This window comes from Cryptomeria japonica, chromosome 10, assembly GCF_030272615.1.
Source record: "Cryptomeria japonica chromosome 10, Sugi_1.0, whole genome shotgun sequence".
Lineage (NCBI taxonomy): Eukaryota > Viridiplantae > Streptophyta > Pinopsida > Cupressales > Cupressaceae > Cryptomeria > Cryptomeria japonica.
In genome coordinates this window covers 95,125,228-95,139,815 of record NC_081414.1, presented here as the reverse complement: position 1 = coordinate 95,139,815, position 14,588 = coordinate 95,125,228, and the positions used below count along the sequence as shown (strand labels likewise).

At 35.0% G+C, this 14,588-nt stretch overlaps 1 protein-coding gene across 2 annotated transcripts in view; it reads left to right on the top strand.

Moving 5' to 3' along the window:
• Positions 1-10,961: 10,961 nt before the first annotated feature.
• Positions 10,962-14,588, top strand: part of LOC131052623 (uncharacterized) — a 124,182-nt gene continuing 120,555 nt past the window's right edge. For both annotated transcript variants that reach the window (XM_059212038.1, XM_059212039.1), the window contains exon 1: positions 10,962-11,487. The gene's annotated coding sequence lies outside the window, so the exon portion shown is untranslated. The remainder of the gene's footprint in view (positions 11,488-14,588) is intronic.

The window sequence follows — 14,588 nt, the reverse complement described above, 5'->3', positions numbered from 1 at the left end:
ATGATGACCAAATGCTCAAACAAAGAATATGAAATTAACTTAGGACCTCTACTCAACACCATACCAACCATGACTACCGTCACATAGGCTATCAAAATATAATCTCACTCAAGACCATAATGTTAGGCCCAATATGGAAAGCTAATGTACTGAGAGGGGAGGGGTGAATCAGTACTTCAAATCCTTTTAACAACAATATCTTTACTGTTATGCATAAACAAACAACTGCTATAACATAACATAAAGCTAAAACAAATAAACAACAATCATACATGATTCACTCCATAACACATATATTTTGGTTACACAGAAACTCTTGGTTAGAGAGAAAGACTGCGGTGGGGATGGCACCCACAACTTCACTACTACAATAATAAAGATGCTCGGTTAGAGCTACATGTTTAGCTATTTCTGATAGCTTACCCTGTTAGGAGTACAAAGATCTGTTAGATCTACCTTGCTAAAGGATTTTACAACACTCAATATGAATGTTGTACCTGGTTAGAGGCTTTACAATTTATAGACTTGATTAGAGTCTTTTATCCTGTTAAAGGTTTCTCTTACAACTTCAAAAATGTTCAATAAAATCTTTACAATTATCTGCAACTTTACATTAGGAATGCTGAAGCAGATTCTATGTGCTCAAAATAAGATTACCTTGCTTATAGCATACCTCGGTAACCTATACAGTAGCTTGGTAAACCCTTCTGTTTACTCTGTTCTTTAACTGTTCTCTAAAAACCTTCTTGGTGACCTCTGTGTCTCTGTAACAGTCATAACACTTAGTGCTTTCTCATGCATTGCACATGTGTTCCTTCATACTCTTGTGTATATCCTTGTCTCTCTTATACACTGTATATATTTTTCTATCCCTGAATTCATGCTGTATAAATAGATCTCTTATGTCGGTGATCTGATTCATTGCTTAGATCTTACAAACATCATTCCTCGAATGAATAACTATACAAAATATTTCATTGGTTAGATGATATCAAAATCATACACAATCTTTAAGTGCAATTTCCAATGTGATAACAGTTCTATGTTCCTCGATCTCGTAACACGTTTTCATATGTGTGTCTAGGTTCAATGAATCTGGTAACACGTTTCACTCGGTGTATATCATCTTAGTGTAATAACTTTGCTGCTCGGTAGAAATGAAATGATACTCGGTAGACATCTCGGTGCATACTGGGCTCTGTGACTGCTCTCTTCTATAACCGACTAGACTATGCATACCGACTGCATGATTCAATAGTGTTAACCGACTAGAGTATATAGTATGACTTTGGATATAAAAACTAATGGCAACTTGATAAGTAGTAACAATCTCCCCTTTTGACATTAGTTGAGATGTTTGACAAAACTACTTTCAAAGTCATAACACAAAAATCTATATACTTTACAAAATTTTGACTAAGCAAACAATATGTACATTAGTCAATGAAATGGTATATTCCGGTATACTCCCCTTATCAATATACTGCTCAAAATTTTTGATTATGTATGCTCGGTGATCAATGATCAATGATCAGTGTGCTGCTCTGTTTATGTGCTTGTTGTTCTATTCACTGCTCGGTTCACTGCACTTGGATACTCTGCATACTCTGCTCGGTATACTCCCCCTATATACTATACTCTTGTTGTTGATACTATGAATACTATACACTCCCCCTTTGAATACTTTGAAATACTATACACTCCCCCTTTTTAACAAACATCAAAATTTAGTTACCATTTGAAGGTGGCAACTGATCAAAAATGGATTTATACTTTGTCTTGGCTTCGGTGAGTGCGACAGAGAGTGCATCCTTGACACTTTCCATTAAAGAATTATGTGCTTGAATATCAGCTAATAATGAGATTAAGCCATCTAAAGTGCTTCCCTCTTATGTAGTAGATAGGCGTGTGGCTCGGTTAATCTGTTCTTGAACGGATGAAAGATGAGGAAGAAATAATGTCTGAAGTGTCATTATATCCATCCTGATCTTGTGTTCTTCATTTCTGAGTTCCAATTGTTGAGCCATGAGTTGTTGAAGCTTGGTATAAAAATTCTGAACTGAATTGAGCTCTGGGGTCAACTTATCGGAGGGATCGGTGATCTCTTTCTCAATAGCATCAGTTTTATTCTTAATGTCCTTAATGAATATAGAGAATGTACAGAGTTTCTGAAATAAATAAAGAATATGCTTGAGTTGAGGGGACAACTCAACAATGAATTTGACAAGTTTGACTTTGCCAACAGCTATATCTTTTTGTACCTCTTCTATCATTTTTGCAGTGAGCTCCTTAACTTTTATCTTGCTCAAATACTCAGATGCATCAACTCCAGATGTTTTCATTTGATTAAGGAGTTCATCCAGTTGAATATGGATGGTTGCATCAGTTGATACTATAGCTGAAGGTAGCATATCTGATAGCAATGTCTTCACTTTCTGAAGTACTTTATTCTTCTTTTGTATTGCCATCTATTTTTCTTGTTCAGCTTTTGCTTTGCATAGTTCACCGAAATCAATGAGTGCTTTCCCCTTTAATTTTGATATATCCACATTGGGCAACACTATTGGTTTAGACAAATCAATTTTAAATCTATTCTTTTTCACCTTCTTCTCTTTACCTTTGGCCGATTGGACTAAGACAATAGCTTGGGAAGCTTGCTAACCCTCGATAGAGACAACACTTTGCTCAGTTCTTGTAGCTTCAGCGGTGTCTTTTGGTGTCTTAGTGCTTGGTGTCTTAGCTGCAACATTTTCAGTGCTTGAAGGTGCTTGAGAGGTTTGTTCTAAAGTAGTACCTTCTCCTACTGTAGCCTTCTGACCTTCGGTGCCTTGTGTTGTATCTTGAGGAGCTTCGGTTGAGATAGGTTGCTTGACCGGTGGATAAGGCTGAACTTGTTCTAAAACATATTCACTAGATACAAGTTGTGCATATGCATTGCCTTCTATCATCTCCTGTTTCGGTGCCTCTGCATCCATAATATCTTCATCTATTTGTATGGTGTTAGCAGGGTCTTGCTCGGTGACATCAGGATCCTACTCGGTGACATCAACAATTTCAACTTCCGCTTGCTCAATGACATCCCTTCTCCGAAAGATTTCCTGCCATTGCTCTTTTGTTTCCTTTTCAACTTCAATATATAAGCCATTCATCAATTTTAAGGCCTTTTGTTTGACTGTAAACTGTGTCTGGCAGTTTTTTAGATGATCCTTGATCTCATCTACCGACATGTCAAGAAAGAGATGTACAAGACTTCTTTCTCTGATCTATTTTTCTGAGTCCAGGGCATATTGCCACCTGTCATCAATATGTGCATATAATTCCTTAGGAATAGAATTGGCAATCTCTAATGGGACCACTCAGAATTTTAGAAGTGTGCAAATGACAACTTCTTCTATTTGTCTCTTTTCATCAGCAGATCTGGATTCATATTTGACATATCGGAATCCACCAAATCCACCATATTCCTTGAGATTAGTACAAAAATTATCAACACTATGTACATCTACCTTCTTGCTCTTGACAATCTGAGATTTGCTCGCATCTTCAGATTCAGTGTCACTAGACTCTTTTGCCAAAATGAGTCTCCGAGTAGATTTCTTGTAGGTTTTAGTTACCTTAGGTGTGGCAACAGTCTTTGTTTTCTTACTCGGTGGAGCTGCTGATGCTCTTGTGTTAGGTCGCTTTGGAGGTGGAGTCGATGAGGCCTCTGATGTATCCTTCTTCTTTCTTTTTAACACTTTACCTTTAGGCAATTCGGTGCTCAGTGTTATAGCTGCCTCTTGAGCTTCTGATTCTTCTTCGGTGATGGCAAGAGTGCCTTTGACAAGTGTGGAGGAAGAATCTTCTCCGAATTTCTCTGTTAGAGCCTTTATCATCTTAGTGGCCTTTCTTGTAGCTTTGGGTACTACAATGCTCATTTTTACTTTTTCCTTGACTTCTTCATAGGTTCCATACCTCAGCTTGGTAGCATGTCTTGGTAATGCTAGAAGTGCATCGATTTGTTGTTGTGTGATGTCAAGGTCAATCTCGTAACCCATAGGTGGTAAAGATTGAGTTCTCGGTTCCACAACATTTACATAACAGTATTCAGTGTCTACCTCAAAACATATGTCATCTTTATATTTCTCTACTAGCTGGGGTGGAATTCGGTACCTGTTGTGCATCTTATCCTGAAACTTGCTGAAATAGTCATCCATTATATCATTGAAATTATCACCTAGCTTCTTGATTAGGTCATTGATCTAATGGGTGATTGGTCGGTGTAGTTCCCAAACAACTTTACGAATGATGGAAAGAATTTTTCAAAGTAGAAAAACATACACACAAGAAGTGAACCAAACTTCAGTGTATTAGCCGAGTTGTTCTTCTTCAACTTTCTAATTGTGTTCAGATTTTCAAACAAGTTCTTCAATAACACTTCACATAAGTCAATTTTCATCCCTTTTTTCACAATTTTATAAGCTAAGTCAACTGCTGCACAGGGTACACTATTTTCCCTTGCTGATTGGAAGAAATAGTAGCCAATTACTCTAATAGAAAACTTAAGTTTGGCATCAGTGACATTGTTCAATTTTAGTCCTCTGTAATCTGATTCCACTCTGGTTAAACTGATCAATTCTTTCTGTGATATCATCTTTTGGGCTCGAGCATGATCATAGATAGGATAACCGGTGATCACATGAATGATTTCCTTAGTGATTTTAAATGGTTGCTCTTCTAGCCACATGAAATCATCATGAACTCTGCTTAGAACAAACTTGACCCACTGGGGTTTGAACACACGGGGATAGGTTAGGGCTTCAGTTAATCCCTTGATCTTGATATGCTCATACTTGCTATCCAGTTTGCCATCGGTGCACAATTCATCATAAGTGTCTTTGATTTCAACACGACCGAGTTCTTCAACACGACATTTGGTGAAAAATCTCACATCCTTGACTAACAAGACACAATCCGGGATGAGTGAAAAGGCGGTTTTGTCATCCGGTTCAGATGCAACTTTAGGAGTCGAAGAGTATTTTAGTGAGGGCTTCTCTACGTTCTTCACAACAATGGGATCTTGGATTTTAGGTGCCATAGGTAGAATTCAGATAAAACTTAGCCAAAAGATCCTTAGGGCTTGACAGTTTTCAAACGACAGATGCTTCACACTCAACAGATAATGACAACTTGATATGTTCGGTAAACCAGCTTAACAATGCGATGAGATTGATGTAAATACCTTAAATTTGCTTTGTAGGAGGTTTGATCACCTTGAAATCGCTCTGCTCTGCTCTCTCGAAAACTTGGTGAATGAAAATGACCGTGAAAATGCTTTTAAGTACACAATATACCTTATCGGGCTCCGTGTAGGTTAGGTCAAAACATTAAATGCACTCGGTTCCTCTTAAACTTTCTTTCCTTTTCGTGCTTTAACCGAGTAACCAAATTTCCTTCATTTATCGATTAGACAAGCTTCTTGTATTCACCGACTTGACAGGTTTCCTGTATAGTGCTCCAAAAGACTTTGATAGAATTTCAAACTTACTACTACATCTTAACTTATGCAGATTTTGAATTGAGTACATAATAAAATAGGAACTGTTAAGATTTGACTTTGAGAGAATGCAGTCCCTTCATACTTTTACAGATTAATTTGGAATAGGTACACCTAACTCGGTAGGTAAGGTGCTTTCTTCATTTGACACAATTTCTTTCCTTTTCCAAATCATCTGTAATTTGTTCTTTATTTCTTCAGTGTCTTTTCCAGGTTGATCTCTGCAATCTCCAGCCAAGTGTCCAACTTTGTGACAATGAAAACATGCCATACCAGGATTTCTCCATGATCTTCGGTTATTCATTCCAAACCTTATAAAATAGTTGGCACTTATATGTCCATATATTCCACAACATTCACACCATATCCTTGTATTGTAATCCCATGGTACTGCTGCATATTGTCGGTAAGGATCTGTGTAAGTTTGGTAACCTCTAGTGTTTGCTCAGTGTGCAAACCACATGTAGTTCTTTTGCTTAAACCAACACTTCTCGGTACTATGTCCATATCTATTGCAGTTTTTACAAAACCCTTTGAATTTTGCCTTTTGATAATTGTTAACAGACTTTCTCCTACATTGGTTAAATGTGTGACCATATTTATTGCAATTGTGATAATAACCATTGGACTTAGTGATATTCGGTTGCTTACCTTTTTTGATTTGGCACATGTTGGCAGTATGACCTTGATTTCCGCAGTAGTTGCAAATAGGCTTCTTTCTTTTGATATTCTTTTTGATTCCAGCTTGCTTTGATGATTCTCCTCTCTCGGTAGTACAGATTCCTTTCTCGGTAGAGTCTTTTCCTTTGTAACTGAGTCCTGCATCTTTGTAAGGTCTTCTTGTATTCAGTTGCTCATCCAACATCTTTGATGCTTCATATCTCTTCTTCAGTGTTTCTTTGGATTTCTTCTCTGTTTCAAGTTCATTGGTCAACCTTGATATTTCAAGTTTCAATGCTTGATTCTCATCATCTTTCAGATTTGCTTCATGATGTGCATAACCTAGTTGATCTGACATATTTTGTTGAATCCCAGTCAACCTTATGATTTCATCATTCTTATTAGATACTAGAGCTTCAAGTTGTTGACTCTTTCTTTCTAGATCTCTTACTTTATCCTCGGTTGTCCTTAATGCATCAAGATTTTCAGACATCTGAGTGCTGAAAATGTTCGTGTTCTCTTTTCATTGCTTTTAGTTGATGAGCCAATGTTTTGTTCTTTTCTTTCAATACTCCAATCATTTCTTCAGTCTCTTCAGATATACTGTTCTCAGATGATGTCTCAATTTGTTCTACTAACTCTTGAGAATCCTGCAAATCATCAGACAGTCTTCTTCTCACTTTCAAAGATTTTTGCATTTGCCTTTGCATGTCTGCAATCACTTGATTAGCATGATCCAGCTCTTCTTGCAGATACACAACCCTCCGAGATTATTTATAGCCTTCCATTGATAAGATCTTTCTCTTTAGGCAGTTAAACCCTTTTCCAAGATTCAGGCTCTGATACCAATTGTTAGGCCCAATATGGAAAGCTAATGTACTGAGAGGGGAGGGGTGAATCAATACTTCAAATCCTTTTAACAACAATATCTTTACTATCATGCATAAACCAACAACTGCTGTAACATAACATAAAGCTAAAACAAATAAATAATAATCATACATGATTCACTCCATAAAACATATATTTTGGTTACGCAGAAACTCTTGGTTAGAGAGAAAAACTGTGGTGGGGATGGCACCCACAACTTCACTACTGCAATAATAAAGATGCTCGGTTAGAGCCACATGTTTAGCTATTTCTGATAGCTTACCCTATTAGGAGTACAAAGATCTGTTAGATCTACCTTGCTAAAGGATTTTACAACACTCAATACGAATGCTGTACCTAGTTAGAGGCTTTACAATTTATAGACTTGATTAGAGTCTTTTACCCTGTTAAAGGTTTCTCTTACAACTTCAAAAATGTTCAATAAAATCTTTACAACTATCTGCAACTTTACATCAAGAATGCTGAAGCATATTCTATGTGCTCAAAATAAGATTTTCTTGCTTATAGCATACCTCGGTAACCTATACAGTAACTTGGTAAACCCTTCTATTTACTCTGTTCTTTAACTGTTCTCTAAAAACCTTCTTGGTGACCTCTGTGTCTCTGTAACAGTCATAACACTTAGTGCTTTCTCATGCATTGCACATGTGTTCCTTCATACTCTTGTGTATATCCTTGTCTCTCTTATACACTTTATATATTTTTCTATCCCTAAATTCATGCTGTATAAATAGATCTCTTATGTCGGTGATCTGATTCATTGCTTCGATCTTACAAACATGATTCCTCGAATGAATAACTATACAAAATATTTCATTGGTTAGATGATATCAAAACCATACACAATCTTTAAGTGCAATTTCCAATGTGATAACAGTTCTATGTTCCTCGATCTTGTAACACGTTTTCATATGTGTGTCCAAGTTCAATGAATCTGGTAACACGTTTCACTCGGTGTATATCATCTCGGTGTATTAACTTTGTTTCTTGGTAGAAATGAAATGATACTCGGTGCATACTAGGCTCTATGACCGCTCTCTTCTATAACCGACTAGACTGTGCAAACCGACTTCTCTGTGTATACCGACTGCATGATTCGGTAGTGTTAACCGACTAGAGTATATAGTATGACTTTGGATATAAAAACTAATGGCAACTTGATAAGTAGTAACACATAATCCCATGCTTCATGGAGTCTTCAAATGGGGGATAGGGGGATGAATCTTGAGGATGAGAAGACCAAGGGCCTAGATTTGGAGATTGTAGGAGGACAATGATGTAGATATACAATACTTATATACATGCACGCAAGGAATAACATATGAAACTCTGAAATGCTCTACTAATTTAAAAGCACCATCAATAAATAATTAAAATGTCACAATATCTATATGTTCGTCTTTGTCTTGACCTAGCCAAAATTTAAATTTTGTATATCAAGTCAGAGAGTGTTATCATGTATTAATTACCTCTACCAAGTTAGTCTTAGTAAAAAATGCTCTAATCATCCTCAAGAAATCAGGTTGCCTTCTCTTGCAAAATGATAGCGTCACATGTTTTTTATGGTAGTTGTTGTAATCACTTGCCTTGAAGAACATTGTACCTAGTCAAGTTTGTGTGAAATTTTTGTATTATACTTAAATCAATTTATGCATCAATTTTAAGTGCTCGAAGAAAAGATCATTCTATGTTTCATTGAATATCTTGGAAGCAATTGTGTAGTTTAGTTAGAATTCATAGAAACAATTAAATCTGGAGATCTATTCAAGCTAGGATAAAATTGTTTTTAAGGGATTCAATTATGTCTTCACCACACATGATGTGGCAAGTTTATGAGGTGAAAATCCTTTCCATTCGATATATTTAAAATAATAAATTTTCTTTAACAATTTACAAAAATAATTAAATCTGAAGTTCTATAAAGAATGGACCAAAAAATATTTGACACAAGATCTTATGTAGTTATTATTAACAAAGACAATCCACTTACAAGCAAAAATATCATGATAGTTAGAAATTAACATGTTGACAGACTCATTAAAGAAAAAAAGAAGTTGATACGACTCTTTATGGAGATTTTTAATGACAAGACATTTTATAGTTGTATAAAAAGGAAAGGAAAGGATCTTTTATAGTCCACGATGCCGACAATCTATATATGGGTTTATAGATGGCTTACAACAATATGAGACTACCTCGTACTCCTTGCGGGAGACACCTAGCTGCAGTACAAACGAGGCATATATACCTTACCTCCTATGGGATTTGAACTTGTGACCTCTCTTTCAAGAGCACAAGTTCTCCACCACTAGGCCAACTCAGGCTATACTAGGCTCAAGAAATATGTGGAAAACTCGAGTACATAAAAATTCAAAAATACTAAATACAACTTAAATTCACATTTATAAATTAAATAGATGAAAATAGAGGATAAAGATTTTTTTTTAGATTTTAAAGGAAGAAAAATAAATCGTTATCTTTTAGCTTTATTCTCATAAGAAAAATATTAGAAAATAGAACAAGTGCCACATAGTGGCGAGTACTTGCCTTTGTTAATTTTTTAATTGAGTTTTATTGAAATCTTAAATAATTTGAATTATTATTTTTTATATTAATTTTGTTATCAAAAATTTCAATATGAATTTTTTATTTAATATTATAAATATATGATATATAATTCCTAATAGATCATAGTTCAAGATTAATTGACATGACTTTTTAGTTTTTTATGTATATTAATTAAATAAAATAAATTTTATATGATAATACTTTTATAAAAAACATCAATAAAACTAATTAATCTAAATATTTAACACCAAACTACTGATATGCTTGGTATTGAGCTACCAGAAAAAATGAATGATTAATCTGGTTGCCCTCATTGTGATATGTTTTAATTGACAAATTTTTATATTATAAATTTTTGTTTTATGGGGAATCCTTTGGAAGCAGCTTCAATTGATGGACTACTGGAATATAAAAAATTACATTATTAATCGATACCTATATTCCCGCCTAAATGGTTGTCACGAACATTATTTGTTTTAGATTTCCGAAAAATCCGCTTATAACAACAAAAGTTGCATTGGCCAATCAGGATACAAAAAAATAATTTTTATAATATGTAAACTTAAAAATTGCACAAGTAACTTTAGAAAATAAAAATATTTTTAAAAACAAAAATAAAACCTTGTTTGTAATTGGTTCAAATTAAATTTTTTAATAACTAGTTAACTGTAAAAAAGAAAAACTCATTACAATAGTATTTGGCTAACGACAAGTACTAATAAGATAATTATCTTTATATAAAAAATGTTTGAAAATATTTTCAATCAAAGTTAAATCATTTTTTGTTTAAATTTATCATTATTTTTGTCAACGAGCCCTTGGTTTGTTGGTGAAGTTGAACATTTCTTAATAAGTCTACCACCTATCCCTCAATCCTCACTCTTAATCAAAAAGGCTTCAACCTAAGATTTATGCTTCCTATAAAATAGCTAAAATAACTTGTGAAAAATTCTCCATACAAAACTAAAAATTATATTTCAATTTAATTTTATCCTAAAATATATTTGAATTATCTTAAAAATATTTCAAATATTGAAAAGAAAAAAATTAACAAATATTTAATTAATGTGGATCGAGGTTTTAAAAAGAAACGTCCAATGTCATGAGTTCATATTTATGACACAGCTCAGAAATTGACAAAGATATCTCTCCATATTTTGTATATAATTTATGACACTAATTTAAAGTTTAATAAAGAGTTAAGAAAAAATATAGACACTAATTTAAAGTTTATTGAAGTCTCTAATCATTAAAATATTATTTCTTTTGAGATTTGAAGGGTTCGCGAACCCTTCAAAATCTGGACATTTCATGACTTTTTTTAAGTTAAAAAATATGCACAATTCTTGAACTGCATTATTTTTCGGACACTTCACAGGTTTACGAACTCTCTGAAACCCCGAAATTATTCAAACGGTCTCCTTTCAGCATTCTATTGAGCGTTTAAACTGTTACAGAATTCTTCAGTTCACGAATTCCTTACATCTCCAACACATGTATACATTTTTGTGCCTTCACAGCTGCGAGTAGGTTGAAGGGCCGCCATGATCTAAGGGACGCCAAACTCTCCCACGCCCCTACCAAGGCTTGTCTACAAAATGTGAAGCCATAGACAATGCATGAACTGTTGGTGCTGAATGCTACAAAAGATAATTGATTGCCAAATAGCTGCGCAAAATGGGTCTATTGAACAGACTTAGAAACTTTCATGCAAACGGTACTCGCAGGTGCCCTAGTTGCTAAGGTTGCTTCTAGACTTTCCCACGTTATCAACTCGATTTAAATACGATATTCCGCTCGTGAGGGTTTTTCAGGTCCAAGTTTCCATTAATGTAAGTTTTTTGTTCTTCTCTTCTGTGCTCTTCTTTTCGTGCTTTATCAGAATATTATATTATAATTTGCAATTAATTATTATTTTCTGGATAAGGTTGTTCGATGCGGATTTTGTATTTTGTCAGTTCGATGTTAATTTTTTGTTCTGAATTTCAATTTATGTTATCATATTTATGAGGTTGTTCTGAAGATGGTGGTGGTTTCTTTCGGAAGGGTTTGTGGAATTTTGTTTTGTTATTTTTTTTGTCGTCTAGCTCTTGTGATGTAATGCAAAAAATTTGAAAACCACTTTCAGATTCACATACCTCTTCTATCTGCTGATCATAAATATGCTTTCACTATCTTCAGATGCCATCTCCTTTTGAAACATATTCATCTCTTCTATTTGCATTGTATCATCATTTTGTTCATCTGTAATAGCAGAATCAACATGACCAACACTTGGAGATGGTATATCTCTTGCGTCATGACACTTTACACTTTCAACAATGATTACCCAATCAAGAACATGGGCAATGCTATGTGGCTTTAACCTTTCAGGCAATGGCCTCAAATTTGAATCATATATTTCAATAAACAAATCAATGAATTCAACCTCACGAGGTTTGAAATCATCAGGGATCTTCAACAAAGCATCTAGAAATCTTGCAAACTAAGAGCATCCCGACTCTCCCGCATACCTCCTTATGTGATACAAAGTCTGAACATTGGCCATTGGATCAACAATGCTTGCATTTTGCTGATAAGAAACTTCGGGCTCAATCTGATTCGTATTGATGGATGATCTTTGACTAGGGACAGCAAGCTCGCATTCATTTGAGAAGCCATATTCATATATGTACACCTTGCAAGGTATAACTTCAGTTTGAAGCACATTCCTTCCATCTATACTAACTGCTTCATTCTTTGGCTCAAATTTTATATTAGAAGAGACATAACCAGCATCATGGGACAAAGCATAAGCTGGGGCAGCCAACTGATAATAATTTGGGACATAATTTGGGACATCATTACAAACCTCTTGATTTTATTGTTTGCTTGCATGGGAGGCTTTGCTTACCGGCTTGAGGTTCATGCTCACTCCATACTCAATACCTTTTCAATAATCATGGCAATTTCGAAGGCCTCATGCAAAGTTTCTGGGTTCTCACTTTGCAATCTGTAGCTCATCTTTTTATGTAAGGCACTCAGGTAAACACATAAAGCCATTGCATCAGAAGGTCTGATGTCTTCAGGAATTTTTTTCAACGCCTTCATGAATCTGAGGTTAAAGGCCGGAACTAGTTCATTTTCTCCAATGTGAATGTCCATGAACTCTCTGCACACTAATGATTCAACAATTCTTTCACCAAATTGATCAATGAAAGCTGATTTGAAATCACTCCATGAGCTAGTAGAACATGGTTGTAAATCTGAAAACCACTCTCATGCATTATCCTCGAGGATTGCATGAAACGTCGAAAAGCCACATGATCACATCCTCAAAGTCAATCTCATAATCATCAATTATATCACTGAACCGTTGCAAATGTTTGTCTGCTGACTCATTCTTTGAACCACCGACTATTGGTAATGCCGAGAGGCATCTACAATGACATCAAAGTGTCCGTAAATAAAAATCCATTTTTGAATAAATTGGACATGCAAATGACAAGGTAAATGCATGAAATATGCCACTTTTCAGCTTTTGTGGAGGTGTTATTTTATTACTCCAAATAAAATAGAACACTCGCGACTTGTCTCCACCTAGATTCACCATTTTTTGCATGCAGGACTTTAATGGATTTGTATTCTTGGTGTTTAGTATTTTAGAAGAATTTATTTTACAGATGATTCTCTTCTATTATAAGATATCTCTCGGCATATTTTACATATATTTTTTAAATATAAGTATACTAGTATTTATATCCGGTGGGATATGGTTTGGGTAACCAATGATGCCACTGAAATTCAGAGCCTTGTACCTTCCAGAACTGAAACTTCTTTGGTTACATGGCTGGAGCTGATAACATAGCATAGCTACATTTGAAGCATGCATGGATATGCAGATTAATACATCTCAGGGTATCTTTTACAAACTTCCCCTTACGGCAAGAGGTGAATTCATACAGTACATGGTTTATGAACATAAGACATGCTTCTTGTTAACACTGCACCATTTTCCCTTTTTCTTAGTGCTAAATCACTTGATAGGGAATCATCTAACACTTTTGACAAAGAATTTTCAAATATATCTTTACTTTATTCAAAACTGAAAATATAAAATACCTGGACCCGTCACAGCTGTTGCAATTCTTTCCTTCTTAACTGATCTTTTTCATACTTTATCGGTTTCTCCACTCAGAGTCGCCACCTCTTTCAAAGAGGACAAAATTTTAATCTTTTGGGTCTTCTCCAACAATAGAGTCGCTTCATCAATTTTATATGTATGCTGCAACAAAACTTCTAGGTCTGCAATTCTTTCTATATCTGAAACAAGCTTTCAGATCATTTAACTTGTAGACTCTCCCCAAATGGATTGTTCACTTGTCTCCCTAGCAGAGTCGTCAATCTATTGGTTCCCAAATCAACAGATCCACCGAATCCTAAAGATGAGCCACTTTCTTATGTTCAGACTTGGGGTGGATTTGGCCAATGAATGAGAATCAATCCTAAAAAATTAAAAATGATTGACTTCTCCTGCATTTCTGGCTCTGCTAGATTGAGGTGGGTAAACCTTACAATATCAAAAGACTTAACACAAACTGCTGTAGATATTGTACATTAAGCAGAAATCTCCAGCAAAAATATGTCAAGGAATTTTGATCTTAACCTCGAACTGGCTCAATTCTTGGTCTATTGAACAATTAATCAGCACTTGGGAGTGGATTCTAATCTAACCCTACATCCTACAACAAGAAATGAAAAAAGATTTCAATTTGAATGATTTCTGAATATGCATCAGACCGGTGCCTATCTTTGGGTATGGAGTCAACTATCAGAGACCATGAAATTATTGCTTCAATAATTAACATCTAACCAGTAGTTTTTTTTGTGTTGACGCTTTACACCAACAAACCCTCTTGTGTAACCATAGAATTCTACTTACCAATCCATATTA